Source organism: Bidens hawaiensis, unplaced genomic scaffold (genome assembly GCF_021521415.1).
Source record: "Bidens hawaiensis isolate Kalapana, Puna unplaced genomic scaffold, B.hawaiensis_p1.1 tig00012954_1, whole genome shotgun sequence".
Lineage (NCBI taxonomy): Eukaryota > Viridiplantae > Streptophyta > Magnoliopsida > Asterales > Asteraceae > Bidens > Bidens hawaiensis.
Genome location: NW_027492082.1, coordinates 656231 through 681456, shown reverse-complemented (window position 1 = coordinate 681456; position 25226 = coordinate 656231).

The following is a 25226-nucleotide window of genomic DNA, read 5'->3' as shown; positions in this document are numbered from 1 at the left end:
AACTTACAGCGGAACCGTATTCTTATATAAAAACTTAATTATTAGTTACATGTCGTATTCTTATATAAAAACTTAATTATTAGTTACATGTCTAACTATTACAGTTACTAGAAAATGTAATGATAACATGATAAAACATCTAAGCTCTTCCAACTCATAGCAGCTAATCTCCATGTCCTTGTTTATCAACCTGTAATACATGCTCGGGGTAAAAATATGTAGCACAAAGCTGGTGAGTCACATAAACCGACATATTTAATAAATGGTACCAAAACAATTTTATTGATCAAGTATGAGCTCGTTACATGTCATGCCATAATTATAACCCACCCGCTTCACGTTAAAGCCGGGTCAGCATCATATATTCGCACATACAAACTTTACGCACGTCTGCTGCTGTATAAAGTGCATGTCCCCTCGGGAAAATATAATGATCATTATAATATATATAACACCTTGGGTGCCACACCATATGTGCCATGCAAATACAAGATCAATCACAGTCCAGACAGTTTTATGAGCATGTACCAGAGTTTTGAAAATAGTTTAAGTAACTCACCTAAATAGACATTCTTCAGCTACTTTGGTTCCTCCCATTTTAACTGGAATCCATGATTTAATATAATGGGTTACTTATTTATATATAAAAGTCAACGCTCATAAACCCTTTACATAACAATTGTCGTATCGTGCACAACTACTCAGGTCTAAACAACATTATGATTTTAACAACCAGGACCGGTTCATGATTCATCTCAAAAGTTCATGTTCAAAGTGATCATACCATACCACAATCCAGTCGTGCACGTACTAGACAGGTTATGTTAGGTCTCACAACCTACTCTAGTGGGTTGCTACCCTTAAGTCTCCATAATATTTATTATTAACATAGTAAAAGCGTTTAACTTTGCTCCCTGCAGGTTACCTTTAAGTCCCTAAGACCGTCCGTAGTGGCACGTTATGCCGAACGTTATGGGCTATAACGTCGGGGGCACACCGCCCCCCGCGGCGTTTTGGGAATTGTTTTTTTTTTCCAACGTTTTCTATAAAACGCGATAATGGCTCAAAAATCAAAAACAAATCCGTTATATTACCGTTGAGATTGAACAGAAGCTTCGAAGCCGCCGGAGAAGTTAACGGAGATAATGACATCAGATGCTTGAAGCCGCCGGAGAAGTTAACTGAGGATCTGTTTGACGGTGAAGTTAACGAAGCCGCCGGAGATGGTGGGATTGACGGTGGTGGTTTGTGTTTGTGCTTCATCGCCGCTGAACCTGTTTCTCGATCTTCCGATTTGCTTCAGTTTCTCGATCTTCCTATTTGCTTCATCGCCACTGAACTTGTGATTGAGATCTAGGTGGGATTGACGGTGTTGACGGCGGTATTGTTTTGTGATTGTGTTTGAGGTTTTGTGATTGAGGTGTGTATATAAAAGTATTTTATATAAAAGTATATAAAAGTATTTTATATATATAAGAAGTTTGTAATTGGGATTGTTTTGTGATGGTATTGTAAAAAAAACAAAAAAGTGTCCAAGTGGGTTTCGTGGGTTTTCATTTCGGCCGGAATAATTGGATCCGGTGGGTTTCGTGGTGGTCGGGATAATTGGATCCGGTGGTGGGTACAAAAAAGTGTAAACGTGACTGGACGCCACGTGGCGCATAATGCCTGGGGGTGGAGAGTTATGACTACAGCCTGTTTTTGTAAAAAACCATAACTCTGACTGGGCGTCACGTGACGCATAATGCCTAGAGGTGGAGAGTTATGACTACACATGGTCTAAATTATCCTTAATAAAATTATATTTAAATTAAGTATTTATTAAGTTTATCAAATTTACTTAATTAATTAAAATATGAAAGAAAAATAAAAGAAGGGTAAGACTAAGGGGTGTGGGGGCTTTAGTGGGGGCTTCAGCAGAGCCAAGAACCAATAATATTATGACGTGTGGCAGAGAGAGAAACTGGATAAGGGGGGTGTTGGAGCCCCTGGTGGAGCCCCTGGCCCCTGGTGTGGAGGGGCTCCAGCGAATTTTTTTTTTTTTTTTTTATAAATATATTCAAATAACATATTATTAAAAAAACACATAAAATATTAAAAAAACACACATTAGTATCTAAAATTCAAATTACAAAAAAAAACATACTAAAAATTAAACAAACAATAATACTTAATAATAACACTAATCTAATACAAGATCATCGGGTAGCCTCGCCCACAAATGTTCAACCAACTCATGTCGAAGATTCTCGTGTGTCTCACGGCTCTTGATATTTGCTATGTTATGAAGTCTTTGTTGATCACTGATTGTGGACGGTTGTGGCGGAATGTCACCTTGGTAGTTTTGGCAGATAGCTTTGCCCTCGTCTTCTAACGTCATGTTGTGTAGGATCAGACACGTGTAGACGACGTCCATTATCCTCTCCCGAGTCCAATAACGTATCGGGTTCGCCAGCACATAATATTGTTTTTTCAGAACTCCAAAAGCTCTTTCAATATCTTTTCTAGCAGACTCTTGCTTCTTCGTAAAATACTTCCGTTTATCGGCGATTGGATCTGTAAAAGCTTTCACTAACAAAGCCCATTCGTTGTAAATACCATCGACCAGATAGTACCCGTACTTGAAGAGTTCTCCATTTGCAACAAAAGCTTGAGGTGGTTCAACCACGTCGATAAGGTCGTTGATCAAATGTGACTGATCGATAACATTAAGGTCGTTATTTGACCCGGCAACACCAAAAAAAGCATGCCAAAACCAAAGATCCTGTGACACCGCCGCCTCAAGTATAAGGGTCGGCCCTTCATGATCACCACGGTGGAACTGACCTCGCCAGGCCGTTGGACAAATAGCCCATCCAACATGCGTACAATCGAGGCTACCTAGCATCCCAGGAAAACCATGTTTTTCTGCGTGCACCTCATATATGCGTTGGATGTCATACATTGTAGGTTTACGCAGATATCTCCGAGAGTAAATCGATATGACTCCTACGTATATAAATACGATATAAGTATATATATATCTATAGTTATAGGCATTAAAATAATCTATAAACATAAAATATATATTAAAAAATGTAATAAATATTTAATAAAAACTAAAATTAATGTTTTTTACCTTGGCAGAAAAAATGAAGGGATTCACGTGCAACCCTTTTCGACATCTGTAAATACTCATCCAAAGCGTCCGACGAAATGCCGTACGCTAATTGACGGATAGCAGCCGTGCATTTTTGAAGAGAGGTAAAACCGGGGAGACCCCTAGCATCCTCCCTTTGTTGAAAAAAGGGATACCGTGCCTCTAAATCACTTGCTATACGCATGAACAATTGTCTGCTCATTCGGAAACGAGTTCGAAAATCCGACTCCTCGTATACCGGTTGAGGGCTAAAATAATGCCTAATCAAAGTATCGTTAGCACCCGATCGATCACGATCACGAGGTGGTGCTCTAACTCTCGGGACTCGAGGTTGCTGGGCTTGATTTTGCAAAAGATCCACTACGGTTGCGGTCAAAACCCCCCCTACTTGAAGAAGCAAATCATCCTCTTCGGAGGAGTCGGAATCAGACGAGAACCACGACATGTTTTTTTTGTTAATTTTGAGAGGATTTTATGAGAAAAGGTGTATAATTGTGAAATGGAATATATTTTATAAAGGTATATATTAAAAGTTTAAGAAAATATATATTTTTTTTAATGTAATACGAGCCAACGGCTCTTTTTGCTAAAAACAAGGTGACTTCCTCTCTCTCTTCTCCCGCTACCAAGCTCACGCCTGCCTCTATTTGCCCTCTAGCGTCTATGGTAGTGTGGTGTTAGCGCATGGGGGCGCGAGCGGAAGGGCTCTAGCGCCCCCGTTGAAGCCCCACACCCCTCGGTCTAAGACCATACCTCATTAGCGCCTGTTAGAGAATTGCAAATATTATATGTAATCATAAATTGAGCCGCCTATTTATAGTGTCTTTAACCGACGTGTTGATGTCGGTTTAAATCTTTACTAGACTAGGATAAGTATCCACAATCTATATTATTTTATAATTTGATATTATATTTATAATATTATTATCAGTTTCGTAAACTGTAACATTATGTTTTATTTAAAAAAATATTGTTACAACTATGTTTTTCATTGTGGTGTTTGTAATGGCGTCACCGAATAACTTCAATTTGTAATTGTGTTATGAGTTTTTTCTTTTGGTGCTCCTGTTGCGGCTCTTTTATGGTGTCTAGATGTTTTTCATTGTGGTGTTTGTAATGGCGTCACCGGATAGCAACTTACTGTATGGTTTGGGTGCTTTAATGAAATTTTTTCTCTTGATCGTTTAAAAAAAACAAAAAAAGTGCGCAGCAATTTATATATTATAATATCTTATTATTATTTATTATTCTAATTAATTTAACGCTGATATTATTTTTCTCTTATAACTTATAATACGTAATTTTTTATAAAACTACAAATATGTTGTTGGAACGAGCTTATTTTTCTCTACGTTTTGACCTAAGTTTCATTAAAAACGGAACAATATCAAATACAATATTTTTTTTATTGTTAACGGTATCTTATAGTACTAATCGTTTGTCTCAATATTTCTCACTTCATATAATCGTTTTACTCATTACTTACTCGTTTATCAATTTTAGATATCCGTCTAACCATCTTATATCTTAAAGCTTCATTATACCAGTCAAGCACATTATTTAAGTCAGTTTAACAACCCTTAAGTATGATATAAAATATTTTACTTATATTTGGAAACGGGATATTACAGAGTTGAGTTCGAGAGAGAGCATGCATCAAGTGTAGATGGAAGAATTGCTTTGAGTACCGTGATAGTTAGTCATGAAGTTGAGAAAACAAAAGTTGTTTCCCATATAAAACCAAGTGATGCAGTTCTAAGCAGTGGTATTTCGAAACTAGCTCAGTTGTCACTGGGAAAAAGAAACCTGCAGATAGTATGATGAAGTCAAATCCAAGAATTAACCTTATGGGAGTGTGAGCTTTACAAGGTGTGAAAGATGTTAGAGAAACAATGGAAGTTGGCATTTAGATGGAGTGTAAAACTTGAAGCAATACCAACTTGAATGACCCGAATGGTTAATACAAAAAGTACAAGGGTGGTATGAAAGATCTCAATGGGCGGATTGGAGAAGATCTAAAATCCATGGACCAAGTTGAATAACTTGGCACCAAAGTTATATTTTCTTTATTATTAAATAATAAAGTAGAAGTTTAGTTTGATTGTGTTTCATAGTTTGAGTAACATTAGATTGATGAATGTTATATAAACTCATCAAAAGTTTTATTTTTAGTTTGTAGAATGTATAATGTTCTTTTTCTTATTAATAGAAGAAAAATCGCATAAACGTTTCACACTTGTCTAAGGTTTAAGAAGTAGCGTATAGATTCTTGTTTCTAAGACTTGATGCTATGGGGCGCGAATGAGTGGTTGGTGGGGCGTCGTTGGGCGCGGAACACCACCAATGGGCGCCCTTGGTGGTGGGACGCCGAGGCTAGACCGTTCCAACGATATGCGCGGTAATGGGTGTGGAGGTGGGCCCTCTTCTCAACGGCTAGTAACGTAAACTTTTTTTTTAAATATATTTTTAATTTAATTATTTTCTATATAATACAAACAATATTTCCAATTTTTACTCAAACAACTCTCATATTTCACTTTAAATTCTTTCAACTTTCTACAATCATGGATCATTTTTTAAACCTAAACCCGAACACAAGCTCGAGCTCAAACCCAAACCCGAACACATGCTCGAGGACGACGGATATTAGTTATATATTTTTTTTTGTTTTTAATTTTTATTTGTACGTTTTTTATTTTTATGTTCTTTTATGTGTTTTTAAATTTAATTTATTTTGATTTTTTATTATTATTGTATTTTAATAAACTTGTTTTTTTTTCTTGTTAAAAACACAGTTTAAAGGGACATCGATGCCCCCTCACCACAGAGGGACATTATTAGGTGGGGCTTGTGGTACTGTGGAGGGCCCCTTCCCATAAAAGATAGTCTAAGGGGTCTTTGTAGAAAAGTGACACGTAGCACACAATAATTATTTTGAAGCGTCAAGAAAGATGTAGAGTACTATAATTGAGATTGAGATGACCCCTCACCAATCGATAAAATACAACTCAGACAAAATTATTATAGTACAAAAGAAGATAGTAGGGTTTTGCATGTTCTAGTCCATAAAGGCGGTCGAGCACTCAACTCGCCACCCTATTAGTTGAGCGAGTAGCTTGCACCACCACGTCTCTCTCGAATAGGATAAGCGAGTAAAACTGGTGAGTACAGAAACTCAGAGCGGAGGAAAAGAAATCGGACCAAGGAAAGAAATCCGATTGTTGGCGACATGCATATAGCCGTCGAGATATTATATAAAAAAACTTTTTTGCTTCAAATTATAGTATAAATAGATACACCCACTTTAAAAATACACTCACCAAACCATTTCCAAATATCTTAGAAATGCACTCACTTAACAATGATTCCAAACAACCTTTGAACTTTGTTAAACAACATTGTCAACAGAAACCGAGAGGACTTACACAACTATTCACGCGGACAGAGGAGGAAATAGACAAATAGCTAGTGTGGTTGATGGCGTAGGTATATACCATCAATGCTCCAACCGGTCACGGTTTCCAATTTCCGTTAAGCATCTGTGACAATTTTCATGCCCGCATGGGTCAAGAAAGGAATCGTTCCATTGTCCTGTTATCAGCGAAATAGAGGCAGATACATGATAGAGTCGTGAAATTTAATATGATATACCAATGTACCATGATGACCAGCACATATACGAAACATATACTTATACGAGTATTAAAGGTGTCAAGTGGTATCAGGTGTCATTGACAAGCACATATACGAAACATAAAGAACTATACGAGTCATATATGTGCTATTCAAGTCGTATAGCCCTGTATGAGTTATACTCTTTGGTTATATAAATGTGAAACGTTATGTAAGAAATATAACACATAGTTTAAACATATAATTTTAAAATATAGCTTAAAAAACATATACTAATACATTATGACATAATTATTTAAAATTACATATATGCAAAACAACTAAATGAACAACCTTCGAACAACGAGAGTGTCTCGACCTACCGTCATTCTCAACCTTGGCATGGGATCCCATAGTTGTTAATACTTCCCACACAACGTATAAGTTAATCTCATGTACCCCATCAACGCCAATGTATGAACTTCCTCCGAAGTCCTCAATAAACAGGGGCGTAGCATGGTTGGGGCCAGGGGTGGCCCCGGCCCCCTCCGTTTTTTTCGCTTGACAATGTAAATTTATCATTTTACGGGCGAAAATTTTTATATTAAATGTAAATTTACCTGTTTCTGACCGAAATTTTGAGACCGGCCCCCTCCGTTTTTTGCTCGATAGTGTAAAATTATCTTTTTCCGGCCGAAAATTTGTATAAAGTGTAAATTTACCCGTTTCTGACCGAAATTTTGAGCACGACCCCTCCATTTTTCCACTCGGTAGTGTAAATTTATCATTTTTCGGCCAAAAATTTTATACATAGTGTAGATTTACCCGTTTCCGACCAAAATTTTGAGCCCACCCCCCCTCTAATTTATGATTTTTTTTATGCATATAAGTCCGCCCCCCTCGACGTGTATGTCCAAGCTTCGCCAATGTCAATAAACGTAACCATTATTTATCCAATTCTTCGATCGATGCTTTAAAATAATACCACATATTGTTTGTTTTCATACACAAGCAGCGGAATTATCATGTTCATAATAGACGTCTAAAAGTCTTGCACTTTAAAGTTTAAGGTAGTCCACAAAATTAAAGACGCCGACGAACGTTGCATATCTTGTGTCCGACGATTATGTAAAATGACCATAGTGGCATGTATCATGGTTTATCAGCATACAACTCTTCCATCTTACCAACCTGGTAGTCGTGTTCCTCATTGCTGTTTTATGAATTTATTGATATGGTACAAAACTTCACCTAATACTTCACGTGAATTTTAATAAATGAATATGAATTTTGCATAATCTTATAAATGCAATAATGCATGCGTCTCACAAATATGATGCAACATCTTCAATCAATCTTTGTATGTACAAGTTAAAAGTTAGAAGAATCTGACAAACGCCACATGCATCAAGTACTATCAAAAATGTCATTTTGTATCCATCAAAATATAGTGTCCCCTGGTTTTGAGTACCGGCCTGCTCTATTGATATCACGAATTACTTTTAAAGCTTCAAGAACCACAAAATCCCCAAGTAACCGGACCAGCTACTTCATTTGGATAGTGGCTCCAAAGCCAGTCGAAAATGATTTCTGGCCACTAGGGAGTTTTGCTATTCATTTCATTATGTAAGTTTAAGAAACTTTGGAATTATGCTTGTGGTTAACGGAACGTTACACATGGCTTATATCGTTCGTTAATTATCATATTCTCATATACTTATTAAGTAATCTATTCCTAATTAGTTATGTGTAGGGAGGAACCAATGTTTGTACAAAGAATAGTCGATGATGTTTTAGTTAAATTGCAAGATTGGAAGTTAGAGAGGGGTGGTACTTTGGCATATCTTCGTACACCAGAACTTGTTTTGACACAAATATATTGTTGACAATATTGTGATTGGAACCAAATGGGACTTGACACGCCCGCTTTGTCACGCATATATTTAATGATACTTATATTACCTTTTTTTACATTTGCCCGTGTTTTAATATTTTCTTTCTTTACCCTTTTTGTTATTAGTGTTTTCAAATTTAATAAATGAAATAAAACAAAAGAAAGGGAATTAAGGAGAGAAGAAAGGGATGATGAATAAAAGTCTATAACTAATTACTATGATGTTCACGAATACGAAACAAATGTAAAGTTTAGTAACTCTTTTATAAAGTTAAGGATCTCTTCTCTTCGAACCTCTTCAATTTAAAAGAATGAAAATAAACACCAATTTCCATCTCCTTCATTTTCTCTTATTTGATTTCCATTTCTTAATTAAAAGAAGCTATGGAACGTTGGTGAAAGAAACTTTTTGAAGGCAAAGCGCCCTCGGTTTCAAGGTTGGTGGAAGATATCAAATGCTTAGCGCTTTTAAGGATTAAAAATAGTTATTTGTTTTGGAGTTTAAATTTGCAAGAATTGTGTAATTTCTCTTTTTAGCTCTTGTTATTGTGTTGTTATGGGATTTAGCTTTATACTAGTTTGCCATTTTATTGAAAATTGTCGTTTAAAAAACTATGATATAAGATTTTTTTTTATTATTAATTTTTCTTTCAATTCCTTTCATTTTCCTTCCTCTTTCACAACAATAAAGTTTTCCGACAACAAATTGTTTCAAAACTAGAACAGTTGCTCTAGTAGTCTAAAGAACAGGATATGTAAATCACTAACTTGAAGATAAAAAAAGAAAGAAGTTTTAAAAAGTATAAGAACTTAAAATAATGAAAATTATATAAGGATAGTAAGAAACTTGTTGACGCTTACACTAACCTACAATTACGAAGGTGAAAAAACAATGCTTAGATGATGCCATATAATACAACTAAGGATCATATTTTTCTCTTATGTATTATAAGTAAATTACATATTCAAAAGAAGAAGCGTGGTGTGGTTTTAGGCTAAAAACAAACCGAAAACCATAACCTTGGTTTTTTGATTTTTGAAACCATTCGGTTTTAGTTTTTTTAGTTTTCGGTTCAGTTTCAGTTTTTTTTTATTTTTGTCATTTAAGCTTGAAAATTTCAGGCCTAAAAGAAATTTGGCAAAAAAATTTAGGCCGAAAAGATTTCATTATCAATAGCTTGGTGGAAACACAAAAGGTCGAGCACAACTCCGGCCATACACAAGATTGGGTGTTACAAAAACTTGATATTAACGACTAATTCGAATTGTGATTGTTGGTCATGATGTCGGTCGAATTAGGAGGTACGTAGCTGTTAGATACAGCCAGAGAGTCCGGGTATTTAGCATAGTAAAATTTGTTATCTTGGCAGTCTAATTTAGTTTTAGTTCCGGTTCCGCAACGTACGTAAAAGAAACTGACTGAATCTTCGTAGACTTACTGTCTCAACGTCCAGGGTTGACAACGAGCAGGTTTTACCAACACCCAAGTTTACCAACCGGCGCCACCCCATTGGTCCACTTAAATTTTTATTATTTTTTGTTTTATTTTTGTTTTTAGTTCATGTAAAATAACACTCGCAATAGAAACCGACCGAATTCGCGTTGACTTACCGTATCAACGCTTAGGACCTATAACGCTTGAGTTTTACCACCGTCCGACTTTTACCGACCTACCCCATCTCGTTAACGACAGTAGTTATTTTCATATTTTAAAGATACAAATCGTACAAGTAGCGGTTTTTAACTGTTTGATTAACAAAGCCGTTTATTCTCAAATAGTAACTGCTTCATACTATTGAATATTGATAATAATAATTATTATTATTGATACCAAATAATAAAAATTATTATACTAGGAATATCAAGCTCCCAATTAATATGATTCGCTTGAACGTTTAAACTCATTTAAACACTGTATAATTTATGATGTTCGTGTTCGACCTAAAGTATGCTTGGGCATACAATATCCAATTAATATAATGTAGTATCTAATTACTAATACTCATTTAGTATTAATAACCCGTGCCGTGCGGGTTTGTGGTATAGTTGCTACATCATAATATAAGTTTAGTTGAAGATTAAACAGCGTAACACAAATACCATAAAAATCAGCGTGTTGTGCAGGTTTGAGTTTATTTTTGTAGACTTATAGTTGTTACACCATAATATAAGTTGTTTGGTTGAAGATTAATTATCACAACACAAATAAAACAAAAATCAATGAAATTACACATATAAAATAAGTGTTTTCTTTTTAATATTTAACATATACGGTGCTACTATTCGAAAATTTTAATGTTATCACATCTACTTCAAATAGCCTTTAAATTCACTCGGATTTAGAAGAAATATTTAACTGAACTTTGCTTTCACTATTCATTTTCTCAATATTAGTCACATGAGAAACAAAATATATCACAAACTTGTTATCTCTCTCTGCTCCATCTTATTCATCTACTGAGTTTCTTAAAGCCACATTTTCCCCTTGAACCTTGTTTACAGATATTGCCTTTTTACTAATTCCGGCTTCTTCATCATCATCATCAACTTTTCCTCAATCATGGATTCATCACGTTTTTCTCAGTTTTACAGTAGACATTAGGAAATCCTATGTTGATCACATGTACAACAATCTTGTAGAAAGAGGAATCTCCACTTACAAGGACCAAGAAACACTTCGTCGGTTGGAGGCAATCGAAAGATTAAAGACTGCGGTCATCATATTCTCAAAGAAATATGTTGATTCTTCGTGGTGCTTGCAAGAACTTGAATATATAATGAGTTAGGGTGTATAGAGGAAATTGTTTTTTTCAAATGTTGCACCCAGAAGTTTTATTTTCCCATGGATTGTCATCATCACCGTCTTCTCCACGGTGGAATCACGATATCTTCCTTAGTTTTGTGGGAGAAAGTGATTCCGAAATATTTGTGGATCCTCTATATGCTACTTTAGTTAAACAAGGGATTAGTACTTATAAGTCTGCTGGAATTATTTATAGTAACAGTCAATCCTCCTTAAAAACTTATAAGTCTGCTGGAATTATTTATAGTAATAGTCAATCCTCCTTAAAAACTATTCAAGAATCTAAATTTTCAAGGGGGTTAACTGTTACTATAAATAATTCCAGCAGACTTATAAATACTGATCCCTTGTTTAACTAAAGTAGCATATAGAAGATCCACAAATATTTCGGAATCACTTTCTCCCACAAAACTAAGGAAGATATCGTGATTCCACCGTGGAGAAGACGGTGATGATGACAATCCATGGGAAAATAAAACTTCTGGGTGCAACATTTGAAAAATGGTGTCAACAATTCTCTCTATGCACCCTAACTCATTCTTGCGCGCATATCGATTCAAATGAGCATTTAACATATGTTCGACAAAAGAGGTATATGTTCCATATTCCCTTGAATTAGGGAAAAGACGCCTGAGTACTTCATTTCACACTCAAACTCAAAACATAACTTTTGTTTTCAAAATAGCTGGCCCAAGAAAATGTGACGGTATTAGAAATTTCATTTTCTAATGAATTTTTATATAACAAAAGTAAAATACCAAATTTGAGTGATTCTCCATCCAATCCAGACACGTTATGTTCTCAATAATTCAACTTTGTTGTTCTCTAGATTATTTGTTTCAAATGCTTCTATGTATTTCTGCCTTTGGTGTCCATGTGATAGAATATGGTTTGTCCTACAAATAAGAGTAACAAAATATTAAGTACCATTCTTTCTTTTATTTTATATAATCTAGATATTGAAAAGAAAGCCTACCTCGTTTATTTTGTTGTTCCACGTACGGCCTCTTCTACCACTCGGTTGGTTTTCTTACTTGTTTTTTTCTTTTCAGTATAAGTACTCTAACAACAACGATTTGTGATTATAAACTGAATGTGAACACTTCAATTCAGTGGTGAGAAGAAGATTGATTATATGTACAGACTACTCCCAACAGGAGTGTTTCGGTTAGTTGGTCGATCGGTTATGGGTGTTGGAATGAAAAAAAGTGAGAAAGAAAAAACGACTTGTTTGGTCAAACGACCTTCAGTATGTTGTGGATTTGTGGGATGGATAAAGCAAGCACACTTCGTTTCCTTTTTATAGGCACAATTCTTTTCTTTCTTTCTTTTTTATTTTATTTTGATTTCTTGCAACTTGTACACTTATGTCAGTTATGTGTGTATATATATCTATAATATATAGTATATATAAACGAAACCATAAAAATCATACGTGTTGTGATGTGGTCGCTCCCCCTTTTTGGAGTTATTAGATTTGCTTGATTTTTAAATAGATGCTTCTCATACATTTGACCCGAATTCACGGGCATGGGTCTTATCAAACCCAGATATTTATTAAACGGGTTATAACATCTCATTAAATTAAAAATTAATCTCGTCAAATATTTGATACAAAAATCCTATAAAGTAGGATTATACTAAAAAATAATATCTAATTTTTTTTTTAAAAAAAAGATATATATTATTTATAATTAAAAAAACCAATTTTATAGTAAAAAAAATAAACGGGTCTTGGATCTCATCAAACTCATATAGCTTTTAAACCGGGTTATAACATCTCATTTGTTTGTGAAACAATTTAATATCAAACCATAAGTATATTATTAACTTTCATACAATAAAAAAAATAAAAATTCAAAAAATAGATAAATATTAAAAACAAATAATATAAAACAACCCCCGTAATACGAAGGATAAAAACTGGTATATATATAATTAAAACATTCTCTATTTATAATGTATGATATTGGCGTATTTTCATACCATTTTCAATTTCCTACTTGTAATCTTTTACGATTTCAATTTTTTTAAGTAAGTTTTTAAAACTAAATAATATTTTTATATTACATATTATCTAGTCTACCTATTCTAATAAAGTAAAATAATAGAGATGTCTCACATTCATTGTTAGCTTATTTTTCCCGCTAAAAATCCCGCTCCAATCTCAGCCCATTCTCAATATCCATGTTGGGTCATAAAATACGTCTGGTCTATGTACCTAATTAGGGCAAAGCCACAATATATCTTCTTCTACTTGTGCCGCTTTATCTTCGTCCTCTCTGAACCAATCTACCTATTCTATACACGGATTCAATAGATCATGAACAAGGTTTGTATCGATTCTTTATGTTTCAGTCAATTATTGATGTTTATTTCTATTTCCGTAATCCATTGTAACTCCTTTAGGCACGGATTCAATCGACCATTCAGTGTGCCACGGACAAGGTTTGGATCGATTCATTATGTTTTCAGCTATGATTCTTTATGTTTCGAGATATTATATCATGTTTATTTCTATTTGTTTTGTAATCGATTATTAATCGTTTGGGTACTGAGAAGTTTCTATAAATTTATGTTTCAGCTATCATTCTTTAAATGTTGCTATTATTTTTATTTATTTATTATGGGCTGAAAACTCAAATTTTTAGGGTTTTCTGTTTAAGATATTGGTGATTTTGATGTTATTATATATTTGAGCCATTTGTTGTTGGTTTCTTGAATTTTTAATCACATTACTTTGATTTACAGGTAGCTTTTTTATATATACGTTTAGTTAATAATAGATGAAGCAAGTGTTGCTGCTCGAAGCTTTAGAATCACAGTAAAAAGCATGCTACTAAGATATTGCTCTAAATGTTATCTCTGCAAAGTTCTATCTAGTTACAGTTACTGAAACAAGATTGCAGTCGACATTTCTAGAGGAGAAAAACTACAAATCAAAGTAAAGACCATTTATACTTGATGACACTTTTTTTATTTATTGTTTTGAACCTTTGTTGATATGTATTGCGTTTAATTGCAGTTTGATATCACATTTTCGACTGTTTTATGTACTCTACTCAGTCTTGATGCCATGTATATCAGTGGGGAGCAACATCTTGACTTTGTATGTTTATTAAATATTTAAATAGTTAACTGGTCAATAATTGTTCTATTGATGCATCATTGTTGTTTTAATATCTTTATCTTATTATATAAATTTTACTCGCAGAGAGACATGTGAATAGAATGAAAATTTAAGTTTGGCTTATTTGTATATGTGAAAAAGGGAGAAATTAGTTCTTTTAATAAAAGGTTTGATTAGGTTGGTTTGTAAATGAGATTATTTTAAAAGTTATTTCATATTTGACTATTCTTAGTTTCTTACAAACTTTTTGATAAATGATATTACGAAATTACCCATCATCTTTTACTCTACAAATACTCCCATTTACGATTTACGAACCAATCCAACTAAATTATTCATTAAAAAAATAATAATTTCTCTTTTTTTACCACTTAGGCTAAACGTAGTGGGCGAGAAAAGTGGAAGTTTTTGGGCGATTTTTTGGAGGAACACCGCCCCAGGCGGTAATTGGGCGAAAATGGGCGGGGGCGGCATATATTTGTCGTCTGTGGGTGTTTGAAAATAATAATAAATTAATAAATGGACCGTTGTGAAACGGTCAAATTTAAAAAAAAATAAAATTAAACAATATATATATATATATATATATATAAACATACATCATTCTTCTCATTTTATATCCATTTTATACACAAATCATACCCAATTTCTTAACAAACTGAATCCTAGAAACAACCCGAACCAACCGAACTACCAAATCCCTGCTTTCGGTCAAGCGTATGGTTCGCAATCGAGCCAACCGAACCAACCGAACTACCAATTCCCTGGTTTTGGTCAAACGTATGGTTCGCAATCGAGCCAACCGAACCAACCGAACTACCAATTCCCTGCTTTCGGTCAAATGTATGGTTCGCAATCAAGCCAACCGAACCAACCGAACTTACAATGGAACCAACCGAGCTATCCGTATCAATTTTCCGACCCGAACCTAAACATGTACGCCAACTTTCTCAGCCCCCAAAACACATTGCCGGAGTTCGGGTCTACACCACCGGAGTCGGAGCCGGTGACGGTACCGGATACGCAAACGTCACGGGCCTCCGGTTCAAGCAAAAAGCCGACCCGTAAACACAAAAAAACAACCGGGTGAGACGATGGCGCAACGTGATCCATACAAGCATTGGAACGAGGAGGAGGAGGTGGCCCTTGCAAGGGCTTGGATTAACATTTCAGAGGATCCCGACGTCAGTAAGTTTTTTAATACTAAGTATTTATTAAAAATGTATTTAATGTTTATTAAAATATATACTAATTGTTACAAATAAATTTAATTTGTAGCTAACTTTCAAGCCACCGAGGTGTTTCAGAAGAAAATATTTGAAGCTTGGCTCGCGATAACCGGTAAACCCGAAGACTACCGGGGAAAAGAAGCGGTTCAAGCCCACTGGAAGGGGCTTAACGCCGATTGTCAGAAATTTGCCGGGATAATTAACCGGTTGAAGGGGCCCGGCTGGCGTAGCGGAAATAACGACGTCGACATTATAGGTCAAACCTTGAGCGACTTTCGAGCTCAGGGTCACACTGTTGAGCGGCCCGGGAAACCGTTCAAGTATTTGAGTTATTGGGAAAAGCTACGTTGTTGCTCGAAATGGAATGTGGTACCAACTGTTCCGGCCGCCCGACGAGCCGGCTCATCCCGGCCTTCAAAAAGGTCGAAGACATCGTCGTCGACAAATCCGAGCACACCAAACACACCCTCCGATGCTCGTAGCTTCTTCCTCGACGACACGGTCAATTTAGCCGACGATGTTGATACCCCCGACGACGAAGAGGTAGAGGAGTTGCCTCGACCACACGGGAGATCGAGGAAAAATAAGGAGGAAGGTTCGTTGTCAACACGATTCAATACGGAGCCTGTTAAAATAAATGAGTTGGTCGGTCCTTTGGAAACAAATGCCACCGTAATTGGAGCCGACATTCGAGCATCCAACAAAAAACAAGAAAAGCTGAACCAAACGTTCGAATTAAAACAAATGAAAGAAGACTACAAATCCCTCAAAACGAAGGGGTTTCACGAGGATGCCGCATTATTGATGCAACGCCGACGTGAAAAAATGCGAGAATATTACAAATATTAGTTTATTTTTTTTAGTTATGTTTTTTTTTTATTTTTTTCTTTAGTTATGTTTTTTAATATTTTTAGTTATGTATTTTTTTTAGGTACGTTTTTTTTGTATTTTTTTTTAATTTTAATGCATTTTTATTTAATTATTTAAATAAATTGGTTTTTATTTAATTAGTTTAATTATAAAAAGAAAATAATAAAAAAAGACACCGTGAGCCCAAATTGTAGCCCTTACACCATTACACCTCAAAAACAAATTTCCACTCCATACTGACTGGGCGCCACGTGTCATAACTCGTCTCCAATTGTAGTCCCTGCACTACTCATAGCCTTACAAAGCCCAACTAAACCCCAAACTTTCCACTCCCATTGTCAACCAACCAAATTTTCATAATTATATAATATAATTTAAACTTTAATACAAAGTAAAAAAAACATATAATTTTAAACTTAAAATAATTAGTAATCGACCAGTACTCGTTTGTGCAACAACCGTACCCTCAATGGAAAAAACTCAAAGAGAGTAGGGTATGTGAACTGATTTCGGATGACCTGTTTTAGTGGTGTTATGTTTTGTTTTGTTTTCATATGATACTCTAATTTAATTATGCTTTTTTTTTTTATGTTTTGTATATAAAATAAGTTGCAATAGAAGTAGAGTTCTCATTTAAATTTGGCTTAAATCAATTGTTTTGTCGGAGTTAAAACTGTCAGGACCCAACCGATCAAGGTTCGGTAGACCAATTTGATTTCTCACAACTAATTCCACCTCAATTCTGTTTTACTTTTAATTCCAACTAAAACTATTTTCATTCACTAACCTAATTTTTTTATTAAAAGAAATTAATTTCCATCTCTTTCAGATACATAACCCAACAAAACTCAAATTTTAACTCTTACACAACTCAACACAAACCAACCTTTTTATTGACTAAATATATACTAGGATCGATTAGTCTTTGCCGTATTAAAAAATAATATATAATATAAAAAACTTATCCAAGTTAAAAAAACTAGCATTTAGACCCCCCCCCCCCGCATTGCGAGGGTGGCGTAAGAATTTTATAGTACTATTACTTCGTTGCCACCTTAAACTATTAACTCAAGCCTCAGCTCCGTCATGGCTGCTACGTTTAAAAACAACTCCTCACCTTTGTTCCCCGCAGTAATAACAAAATCGATTGCATAAAAATAACGGGCCAACAAGACAAATCCACTTGATCACTTTTCCAACAAATTCCAAATTAAGCATTTGTGTGAATTGTTCTATTTTTAATAAATTGCTACAAAGTTCATACACACAATCATGACTATAATGCCAGCCTAATTGGTACATAAAAGCAAAGCAACATCTGCTTTGAAAAAAGCTGACATGGAACATTACAAAGTTGCTGACATAGTAAACCTTGTAGAGTTATTGTGGTTTCTTTAAGCTCAATTACATTAAACCTTGTAAGTTTATTGTAGTTTCTTTAAGCTTAACCGAACGCTTCGGCTTCTCATCCGATTGAATTCGTAACACTTAAAGCTCATGTTTCATATACATAACCTACATATATAACATTTAACTCAATTATATCAACACACCATATAACTTTAAATCTTTAATTAACATTAAAACTCTCACAAAATGTTTTAAGATTGATTCATGAACATATACCTTGCTCATCGTTTGCCCGTGGATCGTTTGTCCTCAAACCCGCCTACTAATTTGTCTTCAACTAAAGCTTCCATCAAAACGGTCTCAAACTACAAATTAACAGCCCTACACAATTGGATACAAAGGTAATGAAAATAGAAGTCAATATAACAGCCACACGATCAGAAAGACATGTAATCGAAATAAAAATCAATATAATATCTGCCTTAAAATAAATGAGAAATCAACATATAGTATATTGGTTTTGTTATCATAGGTACAAAGTAGATATTTGACTAAACAAAGTCAACAAAAAACTTAGATTGAAAAAGATAAGGCCAACGACCATTAAAAACTATGTTTCCTCGCCTCGTAAATGATAAAAAAAATAGTAAATTTCAAGAAAGTTAAAAGCTTCAATCTAACATAAGATACACGTATGAGGAAACAGAGCTTTAGAGTTACTTACAAAAACAAATGTCGAACCAACGGAGGGTTGTGAAACCATAGCCGAAGCTCAGATCTTGGTGATCGAGCTAGAGTCAATCGAATCTTCTCAATTTTGATCATCATGTTGTTTCACAACCAACATTACTTGCACAACGTTTCTAGCTATCCTGCTTCCAACTAATTGAGACCGCCAAATCAAAAGTAAAGCAAAGGAAACCTACAATAATTGTAAAATAACTACATAAACTAAACATAAAGAATGTACAAACAAAAGAAACACATTCCGTTATGAACGGAAGGCTCAGATGGTTGTCATGACAGCCACACCAAAAACTGAAGCGTCATAGCCACAAACCAGTCTCAATAGGTGGAATCACAACAGGGGTTCGCATCATGGCTACAAATTAAGATTATTTTCGTAATATCGCTCATCAAAAAGTTTGTAAGAATTGTCAAATATCTTTGACACACTTCTCTCTTAATGTCTTTTCTATTTTCTTTCACAAGATTTTTTGTCTGGATTTTTTTAATAACATCATTCAACTTTCTATTGCTTCACATCATTAAACAAAATATTATTATACAATAATAATTCTGAAAAATATGTTGTGACCGATTAAAAAGAAGTTGATGGTGAATAAGACATCCTTCTTTTCTTTTGGAATTAGTAAAAAGGCAATATCGATATGTAAAAGAGTGTTTTCGTGATATCATTCATCAAAATGTGGTATGAATATATCATTGTAAAGAAAATGTACGTTGTGACCCGTAATACTCGGAACATAGTACAATGTAGTGAATGTACTCAGATATAATTGTATGCCCACACACTCTCTTATCATATATTCTGATTCATTATTATGATTTATGAAAACGCATGCGATATCATTAAAAGGACATTAAATATAAATAAATTAATTTTTAAATTAAACAGAGTAGAGAGCGATAAGTTTGTGATATATTGGAGTATGAGCATGACAACTAACTTTAGTTGTGATGATAGTACAATACCAAGCATCAAATTAGGCCTAAATTGTACAATACAAGAGGTACTGTGGTCCCAATTTTAGGAAGGTACTCTTGCATTATTAATTTATTATTGTGTAGTCATGGTAATTTTAGGAAGATACGAATGTGTAGTCATGGCAAATTTTTTTCCGTTGTTATCTTACTGGGCCTACATGGATGCTATTGTTATTTAACAGTTAATAATTTTTTATTTAAGCTAACTTGAATGGATTGTATTAAAGATTTTTTTTAACTATATATGAATCGAGTCTCATAATCGTTCATCTTAAGTCAATTTGGGATAAACAATTACTAAATAGTAACCAGAATTGCTTTCACTAATGCCATTTACTTCTATTTTCGTAAAAAAATTTAAAAAGAATTTCACATCATTGAACATTTAATGAAACTCTAGCTACTTTTTGAACAGAAGTTTTTAGTAATGTTAGAGGCTAAATTGTATATTTTGTTTGCGTAAATATAAATAAGAATGAATAGTCATATCATACCTACCAAGTTAATAATGTAGAAAAAGAAGTTCGGCCTAATTACTTCCTTTGTCGGATGGATAAATTTCATATAAAAAATGAGTATTAGTAATTAGATAATAGTTACTACATAATGTTAATTGTATATTGTATATGCCCAAGCATTCTTTAGGTCGAATGTCCCGAACATCGTAAATTATTTAATGTATTTAAATATGAGTTTAAACGTTCAAGTGAATCATAAGTGAATCATATTTGGGAGCTAGATAATCCTAGTATTATAATTTTTATTATTTGGTGCTAATAATTATTATTCTAAATATTTAACAGTTAAAAATTATTTGAGAATAGAGAAAAGTTAAAATACGAAGGGCGACAAAAATGAGCCGTGTGTGAATAATTTGTGACAAAAAAAAACTTTTCAAAATAATTAATAAAAAAATCATAACTCAAAATGTAAATAAAAAACGAAAAAAATTTAAGAACTAAAATGTTTTCCTCACCATTAACGTTAAAGAAAACAACGAAAAAACACAATGTCAAGAAAAAATGCACAATGCCGAAAATTAACAAAAGACACGGTTTTTCCTCCGTTGTTAGCCTTTAGTCCTTTTATCTCCGTTGGACGTAATTTCCAAAAAAAATGAACGGAAGTATAATTGATTACAACAATGCTCACAAATACAAAATAAATGTAGAGTTTATTAAGTATTTTAAAATTTTGAGGATCTCTTCTCTCCAAACTTCTCCAATTTGAAAATGAAAATAAACATCAATTTTCTTCATTTTCTCATTTTTCTAACTTGAAAAAAAATGTGGAACTTTAGTGGAAGAAAATTGTTGGACAAAGCGTCCTCGGTTTCAAAGTTGGTGAAAGACACCAAATGCTTGACATTTTTATGGATTTAGATCTTCGCTTTAGAGTTTAAATTAGCAAGAATTGTGTAATTTCTATTTTTAATTGTCACACCCCGACTTAGGGGTTTTATATGGTTTGAAAACTTTGAATGCATTCTTTAGTAAACCATTCGTTAGGGTTTGGAATTTTTAAAACCAACCAACTGTCTGAAAGTTAGTACAAAGTCCGACTATGAAACCAAACCGATGATTATGATCAATTTCAGGGTTTTAAACCAAACCAAGATCGATTAGAGTTCTCTCAACATGCGGTATATGGCATACTAGTAATTTACGGGCGTGCAATTGGAAGAGTACGTGTGACAAGTGGGGTGCATTGATTGATTGCTCCACACACAAAAGGCAGCAAAAGAAAGTTATTTTAGACCACCCGTGACCGCTTTGCCCATATACTATCTTCTACAATATGTTCGTCTAGTCAAGATTCACTCCAACTAAATTGTTATGATGTGACCACCGAACACTATACATATAAAAGTTGATACATCGATTTGCTTTTTAATGGTTTTTAATGGTTGTAAATTGATCCAAGGATGAAATAGGTTAAGTGAAAAACTAATCTATATGTGTAATAGACAGAAATGGCCCCGTCATGAGGGCATCGAGCTTTTCCCCTTTAGCTTGGGTCTAGACTATTTGTATCAGGTTTTGAACGAGCTTGCATTACGCACCTTCTAATTACTTGTATCAATATTTATAAGGGTATGGTTAGTTTGAAAGTATCATAATAATAAGTTAATAGTGATGGTAAATATTGGTTAGCTGAGAGTGTTTTTAGCAAAAAGTTAAAAGTTTGGAGTATTTAAATCTAATACTCCAAAAGAATAATAAAAACCGTCATAGGAACTTGTTGTCATATTGGTGGATTCGACGGTTTATTGATGCCCTATCAGCCCGTCATTTTTTTACAAATAGGTTGGATTGACGGATTTAATAGCACATGGCTCGTTGTTATAGGACGAGAAAATGTGGGGGCTGACATGTAAAAGGGGCCATTAATAAAATTTAAATACTTTTAAGGTGATTTAAGTTCAAAATGTATTCACACCTGCTTGCAATCAACAGCCTGTTTTGTTTAAATGCTCCTTAATGAGTAAGGGGATTGAACGTGTTTGTCGTAACATGTGGTAGGCATACTGTGTTGGGCCATTTTTGAACACTTGTTTTATAGTTTATACTGTCACATGTTGTTTTTATTCATTAACTACTATGGGTTTTAATAGATTACACAATTAAACTAAATAGACTAACATTATTATCATAGTAAATATGTGTCTACACCACCCACACCTGCTTTAAACTTTCGAAATTAAAATCCCGAAAGTTCATACAATTTTGCAGTCAATTCTTTAAACTTTTGAAACTGACCCTCATAAAGTTAATTAACCCATCCCTAAAAAAACTAAATAAGAAATTTATAAACTGACCCACAGTATGCCTACCGCCGACTGACACACCCGCGTTCTCGGTGCGAGCTATCACTTGTTAAACTTTAAGCGAGTCAAGAACCAAAAACACGCGAGCGTTGAACCAGCAAGTTTACTCTCTGTTTATTATGAAGAAATGAAAAAGACGCTTAAAATAAACCAACTTCTAGAGTTTATATAATACCCAACCATCTATTGTTATACAAGCTCAAACTAGGAATTTAAATAATGAACTTAACTATCTAAACACTAACAAGATAAATAAACGATAGAATTACAAAAATTGTCCTTTATGTTTGCACCCAATATCAGAGGTTGTCCTTTATCTTTAAAACTAACAAATTTTGTCCTTTACGTTTTCAAATATTACACCGTTTGTCCTTTGACCATAACCCTGTTAATATGTATTCTTTAATTTTTTAAATTGATTTTTAATAAGTGGGTAAAATGACCAATTTACCCTCATGTGCAAGGCACATGACCAGACTTAACGATAAAAACTAACTAGGTTAGGGTCAAAGGACAAACGGTGTAACATTTGAAAACGTAAAGGACAAAATTTGTTAGTTTTAAAGATAAGGGATATCCACTGAAATTGGGTGCAAACATAAAGGACAATTTCTGTAATTCTGTCTAAATAAACTAACTCGACCTTCAAGTAAATTAGACCTTGGATTTTATTAACCATTCGGTTCCTCTAAGTTGGTATTGCATTTATCACTCAATAATAAAAACCAAGTTGCCGCCAGTGAATGTTGATCAGACCTAAACCGAACCACATTAAATATCTCGTGTTTGTTTGCTTGTTTTTGTTTGTACGTGTTTCTTTGTGCATGTGATTACGGTCCCAGCAGTTCTTAGCATTACATTACAAATGCATATATTCTTCCCTTTGGCATGTGCTCTTATACCGCTATAAGGCAGTGACATTCCCAAGTTCTATTTGGATTGAATAGGCATTAATTAGTGAAATATACAACTTGATAATGATAATCATGGAGTATATGACCGACATCTAGAACATTTACACAATACTTAAAGGGGATGAAACAACACGAACCCTGGTGTTACGGTTAAAATGCGATCAAGAAAATTACTTGAATGTTGTCGTTTCATACTCTAAAGGTAAAATCTTACATCAACAATCATTTAACACATATAACCCAGTTACATTGGTATCATGCCCATACTAATAAAACAACCAAATAGCAAATGCTTTTTTTACCATTAACTAAATAACATAAAAATGGATTAGTATCTAACGGTATCTGCCCCGCCCTGCCTAGCCGGATGGTCAACGGACTCCAAACAAGATCACACATCTTTTTGTTAATTGTTCGAAGTTTAATACCCTTTAGCTTATTACTTCCAATCAAATTTATGTAAACGAGATTGATGCAATGCTCTCCAATTGTTGAAGGTAGGACTTCTATCCCACTATAATCCAAATAGAGATATCGCATGCAGTTCATGGTGCGTTGGATCTTTGGGAACCTTGAAAGTAGAGAGCGTCTAGAGAGTATAACCTTAGTTGGGGGCTTTAATAAAAAATAAAAGTAAAAAAGAATCATAATTTTGATTCATACTATATATGTGTTTTTCTTGTTTATAGTTATTTCTAATAAAATTTTAATATATACAACAAAAGTAAGGAAATGTGTCAGTATTAGAAATTTCATCTTATAACAAATAAATAAGAGTAATAAAATAGTACGTACCATTCTTTCTTTTTATTTTATTTGATCTAGATATTAAAAAGAAAGCCTACCTAGCTCGTTTATGTTATGGCGATTTGTGTAAGATTACAGACTGAGTGTGAACACTTCAATTCAATGGTGAGAAGAAGATTGATTATTATATGTAGACTAGACTAGTCCAATCTAACGGGTGTGTTACGGTCGGTGGTTGCGTGAGTGTTGGAACGAAATAAAGAGAGAAAGAAGAAACCACTTGTAAGGTCCAATGACCTTTAGTAGGTTGTGGATTTGTGGGATGGATAAAGCTAGCTTGCACACTTCTTCTCCTTTTATAAGCACAATTCCTTTGTTATTTTATTTTATTTTATTTTGAGTCCTTGCAACTTGCACGAAAATTTTTCACAATTGGTGTTTATGTAAAATTTGTTTCAAAAATGGTACAGTTTTGTGGGCTGTTACAAAAATAGTGTAACCGTGATTTGAAACCACGGTTTGACTATTTTCTTTATGAACATGTCAGATAAGTATTATAGAAAATAATATTTTTTATTATAATAAGGCAAGCCGTGGTTTGAAACCACGGATTGCATCAAAAAGTCAAACCTAATACCACTTCCAATTGTGTGGTGGTTTTCCTAGTCAGGCCGTGGTTTCAAATAACGGTTTGACCCTTTTCTTTTATTTTATAAATGCGGATAAGCATATATATGTTCACATTTTTAATTTTTTTGTGTGTTTTTAATCAACTCATGGTTTCGAACCAAGGTTTAAAGTGGAGAAGGAAGAAAAATAGTGGTTTCAAACCACGGCTTAACTAGCATAACCACCACACACTTGGAAGTGGTATTAGGTTTAAGTTTGATGCAATCCATGGTTTCAAACCACGGTTTACCTTATTTTAATCAAAAGTATTATTTTTTGAAATAAACAACTGACACATACGTAGAGAAAATAGC